We start from the raw sequence: 23,941 nt of genomic DNA, 5'->3' as shown, positions 1-23,941 counted from the left end.
TTAGTCGAATAATTCGAACGAAAATCACGTTTCCCACGAATATAAAAGAAATCGAGCAACCGATAATTGAACGACATTTCGTTAATCCTTACAGATTGACTATGTTTTTTCGTGATCTCGCGTTGGTATGTTTGAACAGAGCGTGCAAACAGCGGTTCCCAAAATGGGGTTGTGACGATTTCGAATGGAATTTAGTTGCAACAGGCGGAGAAGATTTTGAGGAAAACCGAATTTATGGCCATGAATTTCCGAGAAAATTCAATTTTCGGGGTTACTGTTCTTAGAGATTAATTTTTAAGCGGTTCAAATTGGAAAGCGTTGGTTCTCAAACGATACAAATTGAGAAGCATTGATTTTCAAAGCGATCCAAGTTGGATTGTAGGAATTTCAAACGACCCAAATTAGAAAATATCGACTTTCGAGCAACTCAAATTGAGAAGCATCGAAGTTAAAAAAGCTTCCGCTCAAAGGAACCCGAAGAAGCACCAATGAATAGAAAGAAGTTAAAAGAGACTCGTTTTCAAACAACCAAAGCAGAAAATCAACGAATCATTGAAAAATCTTGCAAATCACGTACATCCTCGACATGATTAATCGGTGAGCACACAACAATCGTCGGCACGAAGCATCCTCGGCCTTATCGTTGGTGGTTCCACTTTATTTCAGGCTCGATCAGCGATCGCGAAGTCTCGATAACATACCCGATCGACCGGAAGTGATAATGGTGTGCCCGCTCGCTCGTAATCGTTCGAGAGGCTTCATTGTTATTGCCTTTGCCCCTCTACCCGAGATTCTCTTCGAGATATTGAGATTAGCTTCGACGTATTTCCTTGACGACCTAAAAAATCGGCTACCGACAAGGATTTGCGGAACAGAGCTATCTTAAAGAGGGTGAAATCGTTAGGATCCGGGGCGTTGTTCGATCGCCATTTGCCGTGTTTCTGCGCCGTTGGCCACCGATTGGCTTTCACGCCGCAACGAGGAATCATTATCGCGAGTCTGCAGCCGGATCGAAGCGACCGGTTAATCTTAAATGCCTTCGAAAAGCGTTAAATCCTATTCGTCAACGTTGAATGACTCTTTGGAAGTCGTACTGGTTCGAAACTGTATTTGATAAAAAATTGGAGCGCGAAAAAATCGATATGAAATGTTATAGCATCGGTCGCTATTCCTTTGATTCATTTCTTTTTTTTTTTTTTTTTTTTTTTTTGTAGTCTGTTTTGTATTTTTGTTAATATTCCCATCGTAGACTGTTTGATTTTTCGTTCTCATCCATAAAGTTACAGGAAATTATTTTCTTATACCTTTCAACGCTTAAAATATACTAATCTTATATTTTCGTATATTGATTAAATATATTAATTCTTATAGAATATTATATGGTTACATTATTGCTCGAAGATTAATAGAACTCGTTAGCGCTAATTAAGCGTCCGTTCCTTCAAAGGATCGTATCTTCATTAAGAACTGAATCGTCCCCCAAGGGTGCGCGTATCCATCCCGAACTCAATATATCACGATTCAAACTCCTCGATCTTCGTTCAACCTAGTCCGTGTTACCTTTTGATTAATAGATTCACCCTCAACTTTGCTTCAGGTTAGCCTAGAATTTTTTGAGTTCCTAGTAATAACTAATAGTTATCTTGGTTTGAAAGAAAAATTACACATTGGAAATATCATTAATTTCAAGATAATATAGGGAGACTGACTCTAAAAGACTCTTCTCGTGGAGAAAAGAAGATCCTTTTCATCGAATGATACAATTCATTAAATGATACAACAATTAGTAATTTTCTACTCCAGTGTTCTATTGTATTTCAAATTGATTTCCACAAAAAAAAAAGATACCTTTCTTGATTATATCACTTTTCTAGCAAACCGATGATATAACACCGACGGTAGCGTAACACAGTGATCACGATGAAAATTACATTTCCCTGTTCCCTTGAACCTTCTTTCATCATGTACTGCGACACAGCGAACCGAATGGCTGTTGCACGATAATCCGTGCCGCCATTAACCAGGACATTCACGGCACGCGTATCCATTATCGCGTACACGGACGTCTGCACGAACGTAACAATGGACTTGGGCCTTGTACCAGTCGGAGCAGAGTTAAACAGGATCGTTGGAAAGCCAATTTACAATGAAGAGTAGAATCGGGATTTTTTTGTTTTCCCTTTCTCCCTTTCTGTTTTTTATTTTTTGTAACGTAGCATCAAATTTTCGATATTTGAATCGAGTGCAAATATTTGATTCGTAGTCGAAGAATCGAAGTATATGGAATGGCGGGCGGTGAAACAATTTGGACGATTGTTATGTGATAGGAATGTGAGGTGGAAATATAGGCTGGCTTACGAAAAAATGGTTTGGTTGTTTGGAAAAATTAGTGATTGATGGTATGGATTCCAACGGTATCGATTCCATAGTCGAGGTAATTTCGATGGTACACAGTACTCTGACTCGATATTGTTGTAATGAATATATTACTTTGTGCCCGCCGTATCGCACATGAAACGTAATATAATGGATATAGCAGGGAAAAACAAAAATTTTGTTGAAACGATTTTGTAACGCGTAATGAGATTTTCTTTATTACAGAGAAATGTTAACTTGCAATTTCGCGCGATTTCATTTATCAAACGTTGCGGAAGACTATTCGGTGATTATACAGGCGCGTTTATTTTCAGCAGATAAATTCGAAATTTTTCCAAATGATTCGATTCGAGTGGCGGGAAATTTAAAGATATCTAGTTCGTCTCGATAAAAACGTTGTTCTCGGAAGAGCGTAGACCGGGCCACGATGCAACCTGCTGCGTCTGTAATTACATCGCTGAACCGATATACGGATGGTCATGTACGCGGTAATGGATACACGAACTACAGTTGTCTGGGATAATGGCGCCGCGTATATGAACCTAGCAAAACGACGATACGCCACGTACAGCGGATAAAGTCTGCGGTCGACACACTGAAAAATTCATCCGCGGAATCGGAAACGTTCTGCCGCTCTGAGCGCGGGAATAATTCAACGCTTGTGACGGAGCGTCAGACTGATCCGAGGTATTCAGGTTTCACGTTTTATTTCGACGGTGTCGCGAAGGTTTTGTGCCCCCGAGAACGGGGTTTGATTTGAAGGCAATGAAGTGTTCCGACGGTGCGTAAGTGGATAAAAAAAGAATATTAATCATAGAGATGCTGGTACAAATACCTTCATAGATGTAATTAGGAATATCAGACAAATTTTAGATAACGTCTTACGTGTGATGACTCGCGAAAGTATTTGAATACTTGTTATAGAAAACTTTCATGTATATACGTACACATAGTGTGTGTTTTATATAAAATGTTTTGAAACTTTATTCACACGGTAAAATATATCTCTGAAAAATATATTTCTATCAAATAAATCGTACTTTCTACGTACGCTTTTAGATTTGTTTCAAACTTTACCAATATATTAGGTTGTCCGGAAGGTTCTTTTCTTTTATGAGGAAGTAATAGACGCACAATGTTTTTTGTTTTATAAACACCGCGACATTTCACAGACTTGGTTTCTTGACACTGTCGTAAAAGATCGCGTTTGTGAAAGAAAGACACTTTCCGGGCAAGCTAATATCATCGTGATAGTCGAGCCTCGTTATAGCGCTAATAGAATTTACAAACGTCTCGAGTAAGTTAAATGATATAATCATAAAAGGGTTCTATAAGCGTTTGAATACTTTCGTAAGCAATTGTGTTTCTCACAATGTTAAATAAAGTGTGAAAAGGAGTTGAATAAAATTTCGACGTTGACGTAACGCGTAAAATCGAGCAGCAGCGAACATTTTCTATTAGATGCAAAATCCTGTGACAATGTTACAGATCGTTCGCCGTCATTCGTTCAACAGTGAGAAATTTAGCAAACTAATCAACATTTTTCCGCTTCTCCGCAAAGTGGAACGTAACATCGATCGCAATTCTAATTCGATTTCCCTTGCTGTTCGCAAACAATTGTCAAGACCTCATTCGTGTTCCCCGTGAAGTTGTTAACCGCACGTCGAGCGCTGTCGTTTCGCAAAGTTTCGACCAGACACCATTACCCGCAACAAGCGCGGCTCACAGATCCATTACCACGCACGGGAGTATCTGCGTGTCTCTAGGAAACAGCTTCAATCTTGCTCGCTAATTACTTCGAATTGCAGATGCGTCCGTGATGGACACCTTCGTCCCTTCCTCTTCCCCAAGCACATCGTCAGCTCGCGTTATTCTGAATGTATATCGCCTAGTTTATCTTAGATCAATGATTTCTTATTTCATGTAGGTAAAAGTATCTTCCTCTGTTACCATAAACCCGTAGCTTCTTTTGCTTCTTACAATTAAGGTCAATTTTTGGAGTTTCCTCGAATAAGTTATTCTAATTGACCTCTCTTCGCTTCACTTTCTATCGATTTCCTAATTTCATTACATTAATTACTAATTAAGATGACGCGAGTAACGGTACGTTCTGGGGTAAATTAAAAAAAAAAACAAACATTGTTCTTAACATAATCTCATTTATGTAAGTTTCAGTTTGCGTAGTTGACCAGTTGTATATCTTATTGCCAATCTTGCTGTCTGACAAAGTCCAGTTCCCCATCCACCAAAGGCAGTTCGCAATTATACGAGTACAATAAATCCTCCGATTCCCAGCCTGTCGTCGAAGAACGAAATACTCACGTGTCCATCGTCACGTACAACAATAAGACCGATGTACTCTGGAGAACCATTGGACGCCGCCTTCGCGGATATTAGTTCCGGATTTTATTATCGTACGGAAGTAGTCGGCTGGAGTCGCGCTGGGAATTCGATAAGACGAAAGACGGCTCGTAAGCGATACAGAAATACGACAGGAACGTGGGACAGAATCGCCAACAGCGAGTCGGTATGTGCACACGAGACGATACAGGTCACGTAGTAGCCGCTAGCTAAGCAATCGATTACGAAAGGGAGTAAAAGTAATTGCTTTATAGTTCGTGGGCTTAGCTTCGCGACCGGCAATCGTGTTTCCGCCTCCGGGTTGGAAATCGTTCCGCGTGGAGCAATCGGTGCTGAGCTATCGCCCTTCGATACAACATCTCGATGTAGGTGTTAGGTGTTTTAATTGAGGTGAAGAACTTTCGGCGGTTTAATTGGGAATTTGAATAGGAAATTAGTTGATTAGAGGATTCAAGAAATTACAACTACAATGGTTATAATCCCTCGGGTTATTTTTCACGCAAATATGAACCTTTTCAGGAGAATACGAAAGACTCTGTTTCGATATTTGCGATTTCTCGATCGAAACTTGCGCTGGAATTTCAGTAAAACTCTTTTCATTGATCGAAACAAGAGCAAGACCGGAAAAAAATTCGAAGATCGTAACCGAGTGGAGTCTTTTGATAAGCGTTATCTGTAGATTACGCATTCCGATACTTCTTGTTCAATTTTACTTCGATGATCGGAGCCTTTCTGTGTTTTAATTACGTGCCGAACAAAATACACAATGCGATTGAAACTGCCTATTGAATTGCCTCGATGATCAATCGTTCGATCTTTGCCATCTTTTTCCCGCGAGGGATAGCAAACTCCCGGCAACCCGATTAACGAAACTGAAAACGAAACAAGAGTAGCAAGTACGTGAAACGACTTATTCGGAATCACATTGATCGACCGGTCGAGTAATTCGAGCCATGTTTGCAGAAACATGGATTTTTACGTCGTCTTCCTAAAAAGGAACACGAACGATCGTCTCGCTCAAAAAGGATACGAATCGTACGATCTATCAAATCGACCGTCCTCGATTCGATCGACGTCGTTCCTCCTCGTTTCTTCCTTCGACTCGTAACGAACGATATTTTGTTCGTTTTTTATTTTTTTTTTTTTTTTCTCGCATGGGAAGGTGAATTTTTCAGCGAACTTTTCCGTCAATTCGATTTAACGCTGTTCAATCGAGCTGGCTGATCGCGACGGAACTGTATAATAGAATGGGAGTAATTTGTTTGAGCGTGATGGATCCGATTAATGTCGGGTGTTAACTCGTTTTTCTCGCCCTCCCTCCCGTTTGTTTAAGTTTTCACGGTGTTACCTCGCGATCACGAAATTCAATTTCACGCCTGTTCTTTTCCACCTTTTGTGCAGCCAAGCTTGGAAATGTCATTTCCGTTTCTTTCTACGTGCTTGTTTAAGGTTCTTTCGGCGAGAAGAAAATGTTTGAGATATTACGGAAGTCGATAAATACTTTAGATAAAGCTTGACGGAGAAAATATACGCGGAACTAGGTTAAGCAAATATTATTTAGAAAATTTGCACGAGATTGTAACGAACAATACGATCGAAGAGCTTCTTGAAAAATACGCCCATAAAAAAAGTTGGTGCATTAAAATGAGACATCGGAAGTTCTTTAGTCTTGATTTTTTAAATATTAGTTACGCTCCAACTGACGATTACAGTTCAACCATTTGACTAGAAAATACACTCGGCGTTCATTGCATTTACATATGCGATCTTTTTCAAAAACAAGCTCCCCAATTTTGTTCTTTCTCCTCCTTCTATGAAAAGAATTAGTTATGTCATATAAAGTGTCCATTTATCTTCTACGAATATTATAACATCACGTTAAATCATCAACGGAAATATTGTACATGATATAAAAAATACCGTAGGATAATAAAAAAAAAAACATAATTTCTACCATCATTACCTACTCACCGTAAATTACCTGTTCGGAATTTTGAGTAGCTGTTTATGGCACGGACAGGCCCATTCCCTTCTTTAGGAAACTCCGAGCTGTAAATCTGATGACTCCGAGGTCAGGTAAAACCCCGGAAAAGGACCAGCCGGAGGGTCACGATGGATAGACGAAACCTAACGGCTGGTAGGGAAAATCAGCAACGTAGGAGGACAGTTCGTCATTAGACATCGTACCGTGCGGATGAAATACTTCACTGCCAACAAGATCTTACCACCGCCGTATTCCTAACATCACACTACGTATACGGTGCGTATAAGTGCAAATACAGTGCTGGATTACTCTAATACTCAATCTATTAAACCTCGTCCACCTTGAGCGTTAATTCATTCGAGGTACGCAAAATCGACCGATCGGTTTGACCTGACCAGTTGTTCTTTAGTCGATAATTCGTAACATTATCTAACTCAAATATGTTTTCATAACCCCAAGAAACATCTAGCTCCCTCTACCCTTTGACCTAACACATTTCCCATCTCCAAAGACACATTCGCCAACTTTTATCCCTAAAAGCGCCACATATATCTTCATTGACGCGTCACTATTCTTCCACTCGCCCTTTCACCCAAAAAGCATCTACTATATAAAGCTTCATCAAGCAACCCTCCGAATTTCCACCGTTTATCCACGCAAACACGTTATTTGGCAAGGACGACGTAATTCGATGCGCAGAAAATAAATTCCACCTTGGTAGCCATCGTGAAATTTTCGGCGTAGTTCTCTGACCACGGGAAGCCCGGTGTAGTTTTAGAAATTCGAGTCGACAGCGGTTCGCCGACTAAGAGCACGGTCATTGGATTAGCTGGTATGCGTCGATGCGATTAATTTCGACGGCGAAAACGACGTGGATCTTTTCAATTTTGATTCGGCGTCTTCCTCTCGCATCCGTTGCAATCACGCCACACAGTTACCCCGCAGCAAGAACGATGGCTGGAAATTCGCAGAATTTATGTCTGTAATTTGTCAAGCGGTCGAATGACTCCATCCTATAAATAGTTTTCTTTTGGAAAAATCATTTTCAATCGTGATTTACTCGGTGATGGACGATGCTTGTGGAAATACAATTGCTTGCAACGGACAATGGCTGTGAAAATGAAATTTCTCGCAACGAGTTTCTGGAATTAAGCTTCTTTGGATTATTCTTCGTCTTTCATTTAATTTAAGACGGATAAATTTGTTCGAAGATCTTAAAGGGGTTGCTTATGAAATAAGGCTGATTATGGCTCGAAGCAGTTCGTTGTAAGCTAACAGAGAACTGCGAGGATAATTTTCCTAAGATTAGGAACTTTGCTTTACAAGCCAGATTTAACGTAATAACTCGAGTCTTTCTCTAATTTTATTCTCAAAATAGCACGACGACCTTTCTCGTCCACGTTCTGATAAGATGAACGATGTAAATGTTGATTCGCTTTTCGATTTTCGTTACGTTCCAACAAATTATCTTTCGACGAACATCCGAACATCTCGCCGCCGAAATTACTAAAATACGATTTCACGAAATTCACTTTATAACCGCACTAAAGCTGTAAAAGAATAGGAGAATAAAAAAAGGTAGAGAGCAGGAAATTCGAAGCGTGTTCAAATGCCCAAAGCCGTGGGATTAAATGCGAAAACGAGATCCACTGTACCGTGCACGATCACGGCAATCAATCGGGGCACCGCGTTCGATAACCCCTTTAAATATCGATCAGCGTTCGAAACAACGTTTGGTCCGTCGATTCACGAAATTGCCGTCGTCTCTGACCCCCCGTTCCATAATTTACGCCCGGCCCATCGTTTATTTTTCCCCTCAGCCAGGGGTTTCGCGAACGGGGTCTCGATTTCCATTTTAAATCGGACCGCTCTTCCGGCGCGACCGAAAATTTCGCGATGCCTCGCCACGTCGCGTCGTCGGACACACAGCCCCCTCCAACGTTCCATGGAAATTTTCGTTTCGGGGAGGGTGGTTCTCCGATACGACGCGACCAGAATTGAAACGATCGAAACTGCACCCGTGAGGATCGTTACTCCCTCGGGTACCACGGTCTTCTCTTCTCTCGCGCGCGAGAGATCGCGCGCCGGCTTTGAATACAGAGAAGGATCATCGGAATTGATTGGTGAAACGAGTGAGTGACGCCTTCGTTTGAAATCGAATCGTCAGAAATGCTGCGGTAGCAAGAGAGGTCTTCGACGAAGATGGTGCTTTCCGAGTGAATATCGCAGAATCGAAGATTTCAGAGTGGAAAATGTGTGGAATTAGACGAGAATTTCGTGGAATGAGCGAGACGATTTTGTAAAATGAACGAAAGAATTTTGTATGATTTTTTATGAACGTAACGCGATTATGTGATCTACGGGAAGATCTTGCGAAACGAATGATACAATTTTGTACCATTTTCGTATATTTGCTCACGTGGATCAAGAGAATATTTTAAAGCGAAATTTATTTTAAAGGAAATTTAAAATACCTTCCTGCGAATATACGTTACGTGGATTATGAGAAAATTCTGTAGTATACGTGGAAAATTGCTAGCGATGTGATTAACTGCGGATGTGAAAAACAAGTAATTATCTGTTTCCACGGAGAATGAGGAGAGGCGCCAACTAGTTTATGATTTAGTTTAAGAAGAAGGTATAAGGAATTTTAAGAAGCAGGTATGCTCCATTTTGGTATACTGTCCAGATGTAATAAGTAGTTTTATGTTGCACGAGCATTTACTTGCTTTTAAAGGATATCTTAAAAGCTACTTTGCAAAACAATATTAAATGGACGGTGCATACGTGGTAAGGAAAAGAAACCATTTTCTAACTGAATAAAAGGAACAAGAGAAAGATGAGGGAAAAGGGAAACGGATCGTTTTGTAACGCTATATGGAAGATATCTATACCCGCAAATAATATTCATATTTCACAGATATTTCCGTGATTATATTTCAACCAGAATAGCTAATATTCATGATCCACAAATGTTGGTAATTAAATTTTAATACAAGAATATTTATCCTTCATAAATATTCCACTTAATAATCGATTTAATACGAGCTGCATCTGCATCGTGATACGCGTATCGTAAAACGATTCATAAATGGAACAACAGATGCAACTACCGAAATATTAAGATAACGAAACCGTATTCTTGTCGTTTCAGGTTGACCTACCACGCCAAGACGCCACACCGCATACCCCATATTGTGAGTACTTATCTGAACCACAGTTCTCTACTTAATTCTATCCTCGTAGTCACGCACATCGCACGCGTGGTCGGTGAAAATAATTTCCGCGAGAATTCGTGAACGAAAGTCGGGTTCAAGGTACGCGGAGGAAGTTCTCATCTTGCAGAGAGCGAGAAATCTAACTGCACTCCCTTAATTTTTAATCTTCATCCGCTTAATCCGCTGCTTGATACGGAACCGAGCTCAAAGAAGTCGCCCCTCCATCGTCGGGTCAAATATCGAGCTTCCACGAGCCGCGATATTAATCTAATACCTTTTGACTCGGGTGGAACAAAAGGGGTTCGCGATTTTGACATAATAACGCGAGAAACGTTACTCAAAGAATGATTAATATTAGATCACGGAGCGTACTTTCAATCTTGATTCTCGGATAGAGAACGCGTCTTTAATGGCGATCGTGCGGAGTTGCCTCTCGGAATTAATCACGAGCAAAATTCTCTACTTTGTTTCGAATACACGTGCTCTGTCGGTTATAACTGCGAACTATGAACCGAAGTGATGTAATTTTCGTTCGGGCAAACTCTTTTCCGATACGAAAACGCCGGTGTTTGTTCGCTTGTTTGGAAATCTTTACGCGAGTAACAATAACGGTGATTGAATTGGTAGTTTGGAACAAAACTTTGATTTATAATGTGAAAATAAGTTCGACGTTTTCAGATTTGTACGATATAAATTAGGTTTTATTTCATCTACGCATAACTCGGATAAAATCTATGTTAATGTTAATGTTAAGAAACTCGCGATTCTATCAACGAAACTTGATTTATTTGATCCAACATAGTACCGTTTCGTCGTCTATGATATTAATGGCGATTTTATGCGTAACATGTTTTATTAAAAGATACGAATCTGCGTTAATGATCGATAATAACTTCAAGAACTGAAACTCACTCACACGCTAGTGAATTGAAAGCTTCATATGTTAAGAGCTTGCTATCTGACTAGAAATTTCTGTAGAACCAAGTGCTTTCATTTGCTGGTTACAGAACAAAAGGGCATGATATTAATTAAAGCATTGGAAATTCCGGATATATAACAAAGGGTTCGTAAATCTGCCATTAATTGCATAGAGGATCGTCCTTTGCGAAATGGCCGAGAGTGGAGTGAAAATGGCGAACAGCAGCATCTGTGCAACGCGGCAAATCCGCAGGCAAGAAAACTGGCTTAATCCTCTTACGTCCGCTGCTCTGTCGCGGAAAAATGGCGTTCCCCGGCTGACCTTAAACCCGACAGAAACACGAGCAAGGACTCTCGCTCCCTGCGAAAAAGAGAGAGAGAGAGAGAGGAAATCACAGCTCGCTCGTGCTAGAAAAGTCTCTGCTAGCTATTTGCCAGCGAATCATCGTTAAGAAGATTTTTCTGCCGTTCGAGAAAATGAAACGAAATTGAACTCTATTCATTTGGTCCCCGATCATCTCTAGCAGCCGTTCTTTTTTAATTAAACACCGATAGCGAAGAAATAGAAAAGATTTTCTAAACCATCCTCGATGCTTTTCTGTTTTGTTACCTCATGCACCAAACAAATATATTGAAGAATTTCAATTATGAAAATAAATAGGCGTAAACGATATATATAGTTTAAGTACCATAGAAGAAATACGTAGTACAGTTACATTTTTCAAATCTTATAGAGATACAATTTTGAAACAAAATTACATTCTTCACTACGTTGTCGATCGATTTTACGTCAGCAATTTGTCATATTTATATTTGATTTTGGTCAACATTAAATGTATGTGTATATTTGCTAATTTCTTGAGCAAGTGTACAAACATCTTCGCGTGTATTAAAGTGCATTAAAATTCAACTCGCATATTCAACAATCTACGCTATTCCTCGTCGAATCTTCCTTCATCGAATCGACGAGAAAACTTGTTACAGCGCTCGTGTATGTCGTCGTTACATAATTACGAGTAGCCGTGATGGCTTATAATCAAGGTCTGTTTGCCAAAAGCGGCCTTGGTAAGAAAATAATTGCCAGCAAAGCTCGTCGATCCTTTGTCGGGCACGTCCATTTAAGGAGGAACATCGTCGTTTTCGTAGCTGCTTCTCCTGCGACGGATGAACGTCACAAAGATCGCCGATGATACGTTCGACGAAGTTGGGGTAAATTAGTACGAGACTTCGTTCCATCCCTTGAAAAGTGCACGGCTCGTTTCTCGGCGCTGAGACGTAATTTCGACGTGACGCTCGTTAATTACGCCCTCGACAAGCGCGATATACGGCACTGCAGTTTTCTGCCGCCCGATCTTCCCGACTACTGCCTTGCCTCGCAATTTCTCCCGCTTGCACTTCATTAAGCCAGTCTTACAATGTTCTTGTTTCCTCTGCATATACACATACCTGACACGAATCCAGTATTGAGAGGACTCGAGAGCCGTTGAGTAATGTTGCTTTGGGAAACCGAGGATGTATTTACGGTTATGTTTGTATTCGAAGGTTGTCAGATGGGCTTCCGTGGAAATTTGGGAATTCGAGTGATAGCGCGTTATTTTCGAAAGTTGAAAAGGAAAATCGAGGGAGAAATTTCAATAATGACGTTCGCTGTAGAATTAATGTGCGTTATATTTATCGATAAATATTAATAACGTTTTGGAGAGATTCGGGAATTCCAAATGTAATATATCATTAACAAACGTTGAACAGAAGAAGGAGGACAAATTTTTACTGCCATTCTGTCCGTGAAATTTATATGCTTGTGTTTAATGTGATGTGCTATAATTAATCAACAGTACTCCGTGCGTGAATATTCTTAAAGTCAATTTTAAACTAGGAAAACGCAAATCAGGTTTAATCTAACGGATGCACGCGCGAAATCTTTTTAAAAATATTATTTCAAACATACGCATCGTAAAACTTGCTAACAACGAGTACGTGTTACGTAATATATTAAATACGTATGTTCATCGTAGAGAACCTGTTATAAACGAGTATCACGTACATTTCTTTGTATCTCTGAAAACGTGAAAAATGTCTGTATCTCGACCATTATTCGTAATGAAAGTTGCATGTATTTTACACACGCATCAACGTAGAATTCTAATTAATTGACCTAATTGTTCATTTTCTGATATTCTCTTTATTACGAATGTACTCGTTATTAAAGAACCGAGAAAGCTCTAATAGAATAGGACGTCGAATATAATTCAACACACGTACGATTACAAAAGAACGAATAAGCAATATTAATTGTATTCTCTTGAAATAATAAACCAGTTGAATACCCCGTAGATGTACTGACGAATAATCTGGCACTTACAAAGTAAACATTCGTGCTGTAACAACACAATAACCAGAAGAACCACAGAGTCGTTCCATCTTCTGGAAAAGATGAATTTCTGCCTAGCAATATGGCAGCAATTTCTCGACAAACCTTCCCTTTATAAAGGATTCTCGTTTCCCCGCAAGAATATTATTTCGATCTTAGAAGATAATTCCGCCCGTTTGCAATTTTCCTACGTTGCAGAATCCTTAAAACGTTCAATGTACTTCCCTGCAACACAACAGCCTGGAACACGTTCTCCGAAAAACATTCCAATCGCGAGCAAAATTTCATCCTTTGCTACGTCCGCCAGCCTCTCGAAACCCACAATATTCCATGAAACTTCCACTTTACAACCTCGCTCTCCCTTTCTCTCTCTCTCTCTCTCTCTCTCTCTCTCTCTAACGCGCGCGCGCGCACACACACACACACACACACACACACCTTCTCCCTTTCTGCCTCGTTGGCAAACAAGTCCTTCTCCACGCCCCAACCGTGCGCTTTACCCCAAGAAAATATGAATATACCCCCTGAAATACGATCAGAAAATTCGCAAATCATTTTCGTTGAACGTGAATGTTGCCAGTAATCGTTGGAAAGCCTGGAGACCGGGGATCGAAACTGGATTTTCACGAGCTCTCGTGTATTTTTTACGGTGGAGCGCTCATAACGGAGAGGTTGGTGGCGAGAAATCTTCGAGAAAATCGCGTGATGGAATTAGAATTCAATCGAAGCGTCTAGCAGGGAAGAGAAAGGAGGGCGAATAGGACAATGAAAATGGGGAAAACCGGTGGGAAATGTGGGAAAAGTGCTCGTCGAGAGTCTCTAGCGAAGCCACGGATTAATAACGAGGATGTTTTAATAATCTCGACGGACGCGTATCGAGCTGGAAACCGCAGGAGCAATCTAATCTGTGGATTGGATAAATTCCAGCGCACCTGCTCGCGTGTGTTTAGCTAAAAAATTCAATCAGCTATGGCGACCGGACTTTATTCGACGCGTGATCCGTTCCACATTTCGCCAACCATATTTCGTTTGATTTTTCCAAATGAAAAAGCAAATATCACACGGCCGATAATCGAGAATCGTATTGGTATTGTACATTGATAAAGTGAACCGGAGATTTTTGGCGCGAAGATAATTAGATCTCTCGATTCGCTTCGAATTTAATCCTGGTCCAGTTCGAGTACTTGGCTTATCTATTCTAGAATTGCTCGCGTTTGATTGTAATTTGGATCTAATCCACAGGTTACTTTGTCCAATCTAGCGTAATTCGAGGTTTAAGCCAGGATATGGCTTAATAAGTACAGTCTAATTACCATCTAACTTCCTTTGAATGTGAAATAATCTCCTGATAAGACAGAAATAATCTTCAGAAGCAGAATATTACGCGTGTCCAAAGAACCAATTGATTTGTGAGATCGGGAAGGGGCAAGTTTAAATTTTAATTAGATTCGACTTAATCTACCTCTTCTCATTCGAACGTTAATAGTTCATACGTTTAAATAAGAAAGCGATTACGCTACTTGGAAGAAGTATAAAGAAGCAAGTATACAGGCAGTATGCAGCGAATTAATCCAGCTCGATTAAAAAGAGCCGCCTTTACGCGTTGGTTAATTAAATCCGGTAAATTAGCGCTGTCGTGAAGGGAGACGAAACGTCAACGGCAGAAAACGCATAATAGCGTGGCCATTTCCCTAACGTCACATAGCTTTCCATCAAATACAGAGAACAAGAGTGAACTAAAGAGACTCGGAGAGAATCGGATCGAACGAGCAACAAAGATTTGGATCACTTTTGGTCTGGTTGAGAAATCCAGCGTTTCTCCCATTTTACTTCTATCCCTCGTACTTTCTTCCTTCTCCTTCGCTGGACGATTTTCCACAGCGAAAATAAAAAACAAGAAGGATCGTTTGAATAGAAATTTTCACGGTCTTTAAAATCTAAGAGTCTCGGTAGACGAGGAAATCGACGAATGCGAAACACGACGCCAGTATTTGAGCGTAATGACTGCGGTTCCAGGTCCTTGAAATCATTTTCGAGCGTTCTTGCGCGAATTTCCAGACGCCAAGGGGTAGAGAGGAGAGTAGAGTAGACGAGTATTTCACCGATGAAAGGATTCAACAGAACCACGGCGAAAACCTTTTATTCCGCGGACGTCCATTATGCCAGTCTTGGAGGCATCGGGATTATGAATAATTCGGAAGTATTTGCTTTTCCGCCTCCGCGTTGGAATTAATAAGAAATTCTCCCGGTAAATCGCGCGCCCGCGCGCTACGCGAGTGGACTTTATTACAGACTCGTAATTGCGGATGGACGATTTATTTCTGAGTGAAGTAACGCAAACCGTTTTCAAGATACGGATATAAATTTTATACTAAGAAAGGTCCGTAGTTTCTTTAAGTGCATAGTCAATTCGCACAATTAATCTTTTCCAAAGATATTTCGTTCTTTTTAAATAGTTCGTGAATGATTTCGTGAAACTTTGATCATTTCAGAACCGAGTTTCTGAACCGACACATACATACACGCATACGGACACGTTACCTACAAATATTTTTGAAGGATTTAATATTATGTTATTGCTATGTAGTATTTAGTGCAATAGTATAGTTGGAATTTTTTTCGTGAATAATCTGCGTTAGAAAAATAGCTGAAACACGGTGGATTTATGTGACCTCGAAATATCCTGCGATATTGGTATCAAAAAGTAACAGTGTGAAACGTAATGAAACGTAAAAATCGTGTGAAAGAGAATTTAACATGAATGTCGAGAAAAATAAACTACGAACTTTAAATCAGGCAGGGATATCACTGTTCTTGAGAAAATTCCTCTCGATGAATCGATTCTCTTAAGAATGCCAATGTCTTTAAAGAACTGACTGGGAAGAGGCCGATCTTACAAAAAAAAAAAAATGTTAATGACGTTCTAGAAGTGCACGGTACTCTAAAATTTTAAAAAATTGTTGGAATAATAATAATTTTGTAACAATTAAAATTTCATTCAATGATGAACGATTTATTACGAACGATAGTAAACGAACGAATATGTGGCAAAACTATAAAAGTAACTGATTTTAATAAATTATTTCCAATACTTATTATATTATGATAATAATTATATAATGACAATAAATTTCTTAATTCTGTTCTAATACATAGAGAAACCTTAAATTATTTCAGAAATTGTTATTATCGAAAATGATAGAAGTAATTCTTATTAAGGCACACTAGAATATGCAAAAGCACCATTTTTCATTCATGTACATACGGTATGCGATCTTAAATCTGTATGTAATAGAAAAATTTAGACAGAAAATCTTAAATGTATCAGAAGCGTTAAGTTTTGAATTTACGCGCGCTAGAGTTCTGTTTTATCGACCCTCGCTAGCTTAGTACAGAAGCTGAACAGAAGGTGGTGGTATCGAACAGACTGAGAAACGCGCGCAAATGATTTTCGAACAGTTTTGCAATATTATTTGTCGTCATGCGTGCACCAAGGAGATTTGTTACATCTTCTTTCGAAAAATCAGCGCAAGATATCATTAGAAATATCCGTCTTCGTAATTTTCGGATGAGAATATCTCTGAACCACGAATGGGAACAGCTGAACTGGGAAATTTGGGTATGTCGATGAAAAAATGTTAATTTTTTGTACCTGACATATATGGCGGTCCTGTAGAATGAGATTCCATAACGTTGGATGAAAGTATCTGATATATTAAAACATTACCATATACTTTGTATGCTCTATTTTGCCCAGTTCTTCGCCTATTATTTCATTATGATATAAATAGAATCAGATGCACAAATGGTATATAATTGACTTTGTGACTGTATGATAAATATTTTTGCTAATTCATTGATAATTAATGTTACGAAGAAATTGTATATTCTCGTTCGTTAAACAGTCATATCGAGAAAGTGGTGTTAATAGTACGATTATTAAAAAGGTTCAGTAATACGAGACGATTGAATGTTCATCGGTGATTATTACAATACTGTTTCATGGTGAATACTTTCCGAATAACCATTTTTCTAATTTCGATTCTCGCAATATTTGAATTGCAATCGAGAATCGATCACAAGTTGAAACACCAGGTGGCGCAAGACAGCAGGACATGTGTCGCCACCATCTATGTGAACAGGAGCTTCTGAAGTAAATAGTTCTTCGCGAGGAGCGCTGTTACTTGTCCTTAATTGATAAAGTAGTTTTGTTATTTTCTGCGTAACCTCCATAACAAGTGCATTTCATTTTTCTGTTTACACACAGCGAATTTTTAATATACTTATACACGTATGAAAAATATTATAGACAGTTTATAAGATAAACCTGTCTTCGTGTAATACAAATTTGTGTCACACGAATCGAAAGTTACACAGCTTTTGTTATAATATTTCTACTATCAATGTAATTTAGCGTACAACGGGACATCAACGTGAATAACAGATGAAATCGAAATGAAAATCAAATTCGGTCGTAACGTCTTATCATAAACGAAATATAGAGAATAGATTTTTCATGTAACATTTCATTTAACATTCTGAAATATTGATTACGCAAACAATTAGAAGCGTAATAATTAGAGATCTGATGAAGGGTCCACATGATTTTTCTCATAATTTGAATGAATCAGGAGAATCACTTACCATTTTCGTATCAAATGCGACATTATCGATACAGTATACACTTGAGAAAGTTAGAAAAATCAATTAGAGATTTAATCTATAATATTATCGTTAAATATAAATTGTCAAAATTCTTAAGTATCGTCGTAGAAAGAAAATAACGATTTAATCAATAGCAGTTATAAATAAATTATTAAAAATATGAAATTACAATTAAAAGTGTTACAGGAAAGCTAAGTAACTGTTATGTAGATTATCAGAAAATAAACAAAAATATCTACATGCATATCATAACTTATGAGGGGTAAGAATTATTTATCGATCAGTATCATTATCTCGATGAGATTAATATCTTTATATAATACTTTTACATAACGACTTGTTCGTCGCATGACGTTCAACTGGAATAAATGGATATAGACCGTAACATGAAAAAGACTAAACATAATTTATCGTCCTTACGTTATCCTCCGCATGCAACTTATTGTAAACCTTTTTTAAAACATCTTTCTCATATCCTCGAAATTCAGCATTTCTCAAGAATTGATTGAAATTCCATATAGAATTTTTTCAGTTTATTTTCCTAATAAACTACTAGATTTCTAACTCTTCGCGTTGCCAACCGTGTTCAATTGAAATTCCACGGTGTTTTTATAGCGCTTCACCGTGAACGCTATACATGTCTGAAACAAGCAATTCGCCAAATATACATCGCCGGTATATTTAGCTGGAAAATTGAACCGGTGCCAGGATACGGCCCTGTAATTCGATCCAGCTGGTTGGGGGGATGTTCTCGGGTGTAATGGGTCCCGCAGGATCGCCATCCTCAAATAATCGTTCCGCGTGTCGAAAGAATTCCATCTGGTCGCGACGCCACTTTCAACGTTCCCGCCTCTTTCGTTTTTTATGAAAAAGAAGCGTGGAAGCACGGGGTTCGCGTGTCGCGAAATATTCTCGGGGAAACACGATGTATGATAAGAGAAAGGGGAGAAGATTATAGATTTCCTGCTCCGCTTTGGCGAGTTTCCTTTCTCCTCCATTCGAAATCGATGCTAACTTCGTCACGAAGTTGGAATCGTTTTCTCGTTGGAATCTTCAACACACGCGCCTGTAATTCTTTAGGAGCGACAGATTCTCTCGTTTTTATTTTTGGAGATTCCAATACGATTCTTAGTTACGTAGTTTTTAAACACAAGACGAATCGTGATATCGAATCGTGCTTTCCATTGACCGTTTTGATACACCAACGAACCAACTGCTCAAAGCGCGAAATGGATATCAATATTGAATCATAATGCAATATCGTGGACGAAAGGCCTAAGGGATGTCGGACGAACTATAAACAATGTTGCGAGAAAGTCTAAGTGCCGACCGATCAATGTATCGTCGGTCCTTCAATCGAATAGTTAGGTGGAAAAAGACTAAGAGAAAAGACAAAGGGATGCTAAGGGAGAAAGACGAATTAACAGTCAGTTAATTGAGAAGTCAGAGTGTTGCTGGTGTTGTCGAGAGAGTGTGATCAATATGAGAGAGAGCGTTGGAACCGTGATGACGAGAGTTGCAAATTAACTATTTAGTTGTCTGAATTATAGTACGTTATTGTATTTAGTTCACGTTAAACGACCATTGTTTCCTGTTTAACCAACGCCTGTTTAATCCATTTTAAATAAACTAATTGTAGTAGGATTCTACGATAATTTCCACCATTTTAAGAGGCAACGTTCATGTCGAACGATTTTGTCGTCCGATGTTTCTCGTGTGCTCTGCAATATGTACACTAGCCAATATTGATCCTCCTCTGTCACATTCATAAAAACGTTAGTCCAAAAACTTCAACCTCCACCACGTTCGTCAGAATAGTCGTCAGAACTATTGAATAAACCATCGTCAGATAGTACACAACGTTATTCCAGAAACAGCGTAAAATTCCACGTTTCTCTGCTATTACCCACCAGGGACAGATTAAACGTTTTATAAACCGGCTTATTTTTTGATTAATGAGCGAGCAGAGGCCTCTTTCGTACAAAAATACGACAGTTTAAAATAAAATAGATTCACGTAAATACGAAATAAAATCTTTTTGTAGTAAACTACATCATCGAATTTTTAATGCGCATTTTTAAAATACAGTTGTTTCTTATAATTTTACTTAAGACAACCTACTCGTTGTACTCGTGAAACACAATGTATGGTACTTTTCTTGAATGGAAAGCTATGAATGGCAACGTATAATATTTTTCTAGAAGGAAAGTTTCGGGGCTATCGCACCCACTAGCTTTGCTCTTCTCCCTCAGAGAGTTCCACACAGCTCGAATCAATCCTCGTTTCTTATTTTTCCAAAACGAAGTAAACAAAGGGAGCTTCTGGTAGCACAATGGTTCCGAGTGGTTCTGGGAACCGGTGTGCAAGATCCCCTTGACAGCCGCGCGAAAGAAAAGCCGCTGATCCATAGGCCGTTTGAAGCGCTTGTTTACACGCATTGGAAAGGTTTCGTCCACGGCTACCGGCCAATGCGCGGCTCGATAGAGAAACATACAGTCTCGACTTGTTACTGATGGAAAGCAGAAGCACGTGGCGTCACGTAATATTTCTGCACGGAGAAGCGGCTCGGCTGGAATCGATGGAACCGAAGCATCGTTAAAAAAGGAACGCTCCTTCGCGAAGCATCGCGTGTCCGACTAAGCTAGGTAGCTTACGTCGATCCATGGTTGTTGGAAATGAGATATTTCTGGAAGAATCAACCGAGACACGTATTATGCGATCGCGGCTCTTCGTGTTGTGGGCGACGAGAAACTTTTGGATAAAGTTATTGTAAACTTTCGTCTTAAAGACAATGAAGCATTAATTAGGGATCTCGTAATCATGTGATTGATTCGTTTGAATGGCAGAGGTTGTAATAGTGAGAAATTAAAGTTTTAGTATATTCGAGTATAAGTTGATTATTTATTATATCCAAAGGCGGTATATTACGTGATACAGTTGCGGTTTTTTACGCGATGAATAAAGAAACAAGACTAGGTCGTTGTGGACTTGTTGATCTACAGAGAAAAACGAGTTCTATATGATATAGCGGAAATTATTTAATTACGTAAATGATTCGTTTGACTAGGGATAGAGATTATATATATTAACGAAGGATCAGTACTATTAGCAATTTCATAAACTGGCTATTTATTATATTAGAAATACGTGGCAAGATTATATGATCGAATAGTTTTTCCATTAAGAAGTCAGCCAGAGAATTTATCAAGGTTGCCATGGATTTATTAGCTTTAAATGAAGAAACAATCGAAAGATGCAAACGTGCAGTACGAACGCAAAAGTTTCCTATGGTAGATGTTGAAATACTTTCATAAGCCAGTGACTGTAGCTTCTAAGTAATCTAAAAAAAGAAAGAGAGAAAAAGAAAAACAAATATACATCGACGACGATTTTCCACTTCTGAATCAAATTTCAGAAGCTTTCTTCGTTTCTTCGATGCACAACCGACTTAAGTGGTAATAGGAGAAATTGAGAGAAGAGCAGTCGGAATTAAGAGGCGGATAATTTTAGTCGAGTATTCTTATTTTCGTATTACTCCGGGATGAAAACCAACGGGAATCCGCTACGTGGATCTTTCCATCTTTCGCTGTTAGATTTTATTTCGAACAGGTTGGAAACGCAGAGCTTGACCTTAGCGGGAGCTAATTCTCTTCTGCGTTCATTCACTTTGCGAGTAAAAGACAATACCGCTAGGTCCTGTCGTCGTTTTCAGAAGCAAAGTTCTCCGCCGTGTCTTCATTAATTCAACGCCGTCTACGCGTTTCGCGACTTTTTCTTCCTCTCTTCCAGTTACATCCGGTTTTCAAGCGCATCCAACTCGCGACGTTTGTGTCCCAAGCGCTTGTTAGACTTTCGCACAACCAGGTTTTAAAGAAATACAAATACAATGGCAAATTCGTTTCCCTTACCATGTTATACAGTCGTTAATGAGAATTGTTGGATGAATTGCGTGCTTTTACTCGGTATTTTTTAATGCGGTTGCACGATTATGCAATTTACTTTTGAAGATATTTTGTTGTACTTTCTATGTGAAAATTTCAAACTCGCGTAGTTTCTTAGAAACTCCAGGCATGTGACGAATATAGTTCCCACGTGATTTAAGTTCATTTTTTCAATGGTTAATTAGTTTAATCGTTCCAGATTTAGAGGAATTGTTAGTTTGAATTTGACAATCTGAAATTTAACAATCCTTGAAATGGAGAAATTGGATAAACGAAATAGAGAGTGTCTTTGATCTTTCCCAAATATTAAATCTAGATTCGTTTCCAGCCATTTTCAATTTTCCAAATTTTGTCTCGTGTAAAAATATTCTTTCTCCACTTTTAAATGACGCTTGTAACTTTATCCCTTGGTGGATCCTTCAAAATTCCGCATTCATAGCAAAATCATTGATTGTTGAAAAAGGTGTTCTTATTTAAATATAGTTTCATTCGAAAGAATTGTCAACCGGAAACAATTAACAGCCAATCCTCGTTTGAACTTTCTGTGTGACATAAGCTTCAATATCGTTCAACGTCCAGGCAGTCTATTTGCCGTAAGTTTCATAAAAACGTAGCCAAGCCATAATGGACACAGAGCTTCATAACGAAACGGCTTTATCAGAGAGTTGTCCCCGCGGCGGATAAAATATTTGCTACCTTTATTGACAATTTCCAAGCTAGTTAGGAGGTTTGCGCGAGCGTCATCTTAAAATTAAAGCGGTAAATTCCTCGGCGACGTAAAACCAAGCGACGATGCGCAGCGATCGTAATATCTGGCCGCATATTAAAGCAACGCTCATTAACCGAGCCGCTGTATTTTCGACGAATTTGCCTAAGTGCACTCTGGTCGAAGCTCGAAAATTCGCGCTTATCACCGCAACATGGTACAAATATTTTTCGTAGTAAATCAGAAACACGATTGAGTCGAGAGTCAAACCTTCGGCAATTTCTCCAAAAATATGGGAGACGAATTTGCGCGAGTAGAAAAAATGCATAATTTTCAATCCAAAAGCATTAGTACGTACACTTATCGATATAGTGGTTCGCGAAAGTATTTGTACGCTTACCACAAGAAACTTCAGTGAAATGAAAATCACGAGATTACCTTTCCTAAAGAGAAAATCGTCAGCTACTTCAACAACCCTCTAACGTCAGAGCTTCGTCCAAGATAAATAAAAATCGGTGTTTTTTTTTTTAATATAAAAAAAATACGCTTTAACTAAGGTCTATAAATGTTACCAAGGGAGACTTTTTTTTAAACTTCTACAGCTGGAATAAAATTGAAGCCTTGTAACAAAACTACCGCATTAGCAATTCATTATTCTCCAAGGAAATGTTGAAATTACGTTGTAATTTTGTTTACCCCTCTTTCTACGTTACACAAACCAGTACGTTACACTCAAAATGAAAATTATAATTTGTTCATTTATAATTTATAAAATACAAATATATAAATGATGTAACTATGTTAAAGAATTTATTTTTCGACATAATATCCTGAAGAGAAAACATCCCTTATAGCTTCGATCCAGAACCCAGGGGGACAAAAAGATGAGAAAAGACAGAAACGAGTCTCTGTAGTGTCCATTGAGAAAATTACTGTGATCTCTTGGACAATAGCAAGGCCGTAGTATTTTCACAGTTTGAATATTTCACGGTCCTTACTGAAGGACGCGCGTATAGCGGGTGTGCGTGAACATTTCGAGGCGGAGAGGGTCGGTTGGCCCGGCTATCGGCACAATTCTCTCTCGTAGTCGTCATGGAAACCCCTCTTCAGAGTGCTGTCGAGAGTAGGCAGTTTCCAGAGGTTTAGGGTGTAACCTCGAGTTCCGGGGGCGGACAACGTCGATCAAGGCTAACCTATTCCAACGATGATAAATCTAAACACTTCATCTTGTCACCTCCGCTTCCATATATAAGCACATCGTCTCAAGGACGAAAGATCAAGGACAAGATCAATGATTTGAATATTTTACTCGCGGTTTGTTTAATTGTGAATTTTTTAATGGAATTGAAAGTGCATGCAAATAAAAGGAAATAATTCTATGTTTTATTTGCGAGACTTCTT

The 23,941-nt window shown here is 39.0% G+C and overlaps 1 protein-coding gene and 1 long non-coding RNA gene across 12 annotated transcripts in view; both read left to right on the top strand.

The window, feature by feature from the left end:
• Positions 1 to 23,941, top strand: part of LOC100644512 — a 350,489-nt gene that overhangs the window by 132,584 nt on the left and 193,964 nt on the right. The gene's annotated exons all lie outside the window — the stretch shown is intronic.
• LOC125384717 lies at positions 1,224 to 13,619 on the top strand. 2 transcript variants are annotated; one of them, XR_007223428.1, is made up of 3 exons: positions 1,224 to 6,997; positions 9,876 to 9,918; positions 11,031 to 13,619. It is a non-coding gene; the product is annotated as an uncharacterized LOC125384717 (long non-coding RNA). The 2 variants fall into 2 exon arrangements; XR_007223429.1 differs by lacking the exon at positions 11,031 to 13,619 and adding an exon at positions 10,947 to 10,988.

Source organism: Bombus terrestris, chromosome 3, assembly GCF_910591885.1.
Source record: "Bombus terrestris chromosome 3, iyBomTerr1.2, whole genome shotgun sequence".
Classification (NCBI taxonomy): domain Eukaryota; kingdom Metazoa; phylum Arthropoda; class Insecta; order Hymenoptera; family Apidae; genus Bombus; species Bombus terrestris.
Note: the sequence above shows the minus strand (reverse complement) of the source record. Positions and strands in the feature narration are given on the sequence as shown.